The sequence below is a fragment of the Bison bison genome, unplaced genomic scaffold (genome assembly GCF_000754665.1).
Source record: "Bison bison bison isolate TAMUID 2011002044 unplaced genomic scaffold, Bison_UMD1.0 scf7180017864333, whole genome shotgun sequence".
In the NCBI taxonomy this organism is placed as follows: domain Eukaryota; kingdom Metazoa; phylum Chordata; class Mammalia; order Artiodactyla; family Bovidae; genus Bison; species Bison bison.
This window is the reverse complement of record NW_011494905.1, coordinates 1037506-1040468: the sequence shown is the minus strand read 5'-3', so window position 1 is coordinate 1040468 and position 2963 is coordinate 1037506. Positions and strand designations below refer to the sequence as shown.

The window sequence follows — 2963 nt, the reverse complement described above, 5'->3', positions numbered from 1 at the left end:
CTCTACAATTCTTATTGCTAAAGTTACTTGAATGACATATTTACTTTACTATTGTGTTTGCCTACACCCTTTTCAACATGGCACACTCTTTGAGAACAAGGCCTTATCATTGTTGTCCATCTGCATAACTGAAGCGCTTACAACAGAGCCTTTCATAAAGTAGGTGATAGATAACTGGGTAAACAATGAATGAATGCTATTGATGTAGATCTCTTAAGTGTCAGCAGGAAACAGAATGTATTAACGTTCTTTTGCTTGAAATATACTAAGTTCAGGCCCAAGCAGCAGCGGCGGCCGACACACCCCGAGACGCAAACCCCAGAGCTGTCGCCGCCGCTGCCGCCTTCGCTGCCTCGGCCACCGCCGCCAAAGCTCAGTCGCCGACTTGTGACGCGATCCTAGGGCCCAGAGATACAACGTCCCCAGGGCTACAGGCGGCCCCCGCGGGCCCCTGCTTCTGACGTCACCTCCTCCCGCCCGACCGGAAAGCATCTTAGCCCTCAGTCTGCGCAGGCGCAGTCTAGATCTCCACCTCCCTAGCCTAGCAACCTGAAAGCCTGGTCCTGGCCCAATGGCTCACGAGACCGTAAGGGCTGTGGGAGGGGTTTTCTCTTCGGCAGAGCCAGTCCTGAGGCTGCCCGCGGGACAAGGCCCACAGACCGCACGTGAGGGCTCTCCAAGAGAGAGGGAGTGCTTCCAGGCCTGAAACCTGGGTGGTTTATCAGTAAATATTTGAGTGCACGTTAATTAACAAATGTTTACCCTACTGAAAGTGAAAGTCGTTCAGTCGTGTCCGGCTCTTTGTGACCCCATGGACTATACAGTCCACGGAATTCTCTAGGCCAGAATACTGGAGTGGGTAGCCTTTCCCTTTCTAATTTACCCTACTAGGCGCCCTTTGTTTTGCACATACTTTGTGCCTGGTATTTTACACGCAGTCACCTTCATTTCTCCCAGCAACCGCAGGCGATGCGGAACTTTGTGCCCGTTTCAATTTTTTACTTTTTGTGCCTATTTTTAATAAGGAAATCGAGGCATACAGCGATTAAGTAATTACCTAAAGTCAAAGAGGTAGCTAGTGGCATAGCTGGAATTTGAACCGCGATCTGTGTACCAGCGCCAGTCCCTCGCCCTTGAGGTCTACTGGGAGAGATATGATTACAAATTACAATACAGGCTAATTGGGTGTAAGTAAACTACACTTCAATTAATTTTTAAAAAGATAATTGGCTGCTGTAATAAAGGTGGGTACAAAGTGCAGTAGGAACCAGAGAAAGGAAAACAGTCGGCTAGGGAAGTGAAGGACAGAACTCAAGGAAGGCTTCACAGAAACTTAAGGATGAAAAGTTACCTGCGGCCTGCTAGTCTCCCTAGAGTTGGCTGCTGCTGCTGCTGCTGCTAAGTCGCTTCAGTAGTGTCCGACTCCTAGCGACTCCATGGACTGAAGCCTACCAGGCTCCTCCGTCCATGGGATTTGCCAGGCAAGAGTACTGAAGTGGGGTGCCATTGCCTTCTCTGCCTAGAGCTGGCAGGGAATGCTAATTACTCTCCCTCTCTTTTTTAGAGGTCCTAGTTCTGGTTAATTATCTACAACAGAAAATGACCCATCCTTTTTAATGGAAAATCCAGTCCCAAATCCAGTCCCCTCCCCCAACACTCCTGAGAATCCTCAAAAGTTTTTATGCCCTACAAAAATCCTCTCTGTATGCACCTGATCCTTAATCTCATCCTCAATTAAGGTCATACTTCAGACTTGCTTGAACTTCAACACAGGCACTCCTCAGTACAGCTTCATCCTTTGCTCGATAAACACTGTTCCTGGATTCTGCTGCAAGCCACCCCCTAGAGTCCCAGAACCACCAGCTACCCTCCAGTGGCTACCTTCACACTGGTCAGGGGAGATGGAGGCAGTTTCTAGAGGCTAGAAGCAAATTCTAAGTGTGAACATGGGCTCCTTCTTCAATGCCCTAAAATATAGCTAACACCTGGCTGTTACAGATAATGTGGGAATAAAAGGAGAATTGCAAAGCTGAAAAGATTTAGAAATGGCTATGGAGAAGGAAATGGCAACCCACTCCAGTGTTCTTGCCTGGAGAATCCCAGGGATGGGGGAGCCTCGTGGGCTGCCGTCTATGGGGTCGCACAGAGTCGGACACAACTGAAGCGACTTAGCAGCAGCAGTAGCAGCATTACAAGGTACAGCATTTAGGGACTTCCCCATCCAGAGATCAAGACTCTGCTTCCAGTGCAGGGGGGCACAGATTTCTTACCTAGTTGGGGAACTAAGATCTTGCACGCCCCACGGTGCAGTAAAAAAAAAAGAAAGTACAGCATCTAAAGCCTACTGTCTCCCAAAATTTCATCTCTCCACTCTTCTCAGCAATTTCTACATGTCACCAATAAAAGATAATTGCCCTTCTACCCCAACTCATTTCAGGGGGACTCTCAAGTTAACTTAAAAGGAGATTACCATCGGCATTATTCTGCAGGGCAGTTCAGCTGTGTCCCAACTGTACATTCCACTAAAGAAGTTGGTCTTTACTATTGCCAAACCAAAAAGACCCCCTCAAGTTCAGGGAAGGAATTCTCCAGCACCAAAGAGCGGTCTTCATTAAAACACAAGTCAGAAAATTGCAAGCCGCTTTAGAATAGCAGCTTCTCCCAGGTTCTGGCCGCCAAGATTAGAGAAACATTGGCATCAAGTCTCAGAACAGTGTAGTACATCACCACGACACAATTTTTTTTTCTTTTCCCGCCTCCTTCCCTGCACCCTCACAAACCCAATTCTGAAATGTCAGTCACCCGCCAGAAACAGTGGGAAGGCTGTGAAATTACAAACTCTAGTCAGAATCTCAGGACCTCATCAGCAAATAGTAACTCTGCCAGCCCTTCCCCAAACCTACAGCCCCTTGTGTCCGTCTACTTCTCTAGCCACTCTTGGAAATGGAGAAAAGGGACTGAGC

General features: G+C 48.0%; 1 protein-coding gene across 6 annotated transcripts in view; it reads right to left on the bottom strand.

Annotated features, from left to right (window-relative positions):
- SENP2 (SUMO1/sentrin/SMT3 specific peptidase 2) overlaps nt 1-1450 on the bottom strand; it is a 36623-nt gene extending 35173 nt beyond the window's left edge. For 2 of the 6 annotated variants that reach the window (XR_826484.1, XR_826483.1), the window contains exon 1: nt 297-478. The gene's annotated coding sequence lies outside the window, so the exon portion shown is untranslated. Of the gene's footprint in view, nt 1-296; nt 479-1351 lie in introns of those variants that run through there. The other 4 variants (XM_010853876.1, XM_010853875.1, XR_826486.1 and 1 more) reach the window with 3 other exon arrangements.
- Nucleotides 1451-2963: the final 1513 nt, after the last annotated feature.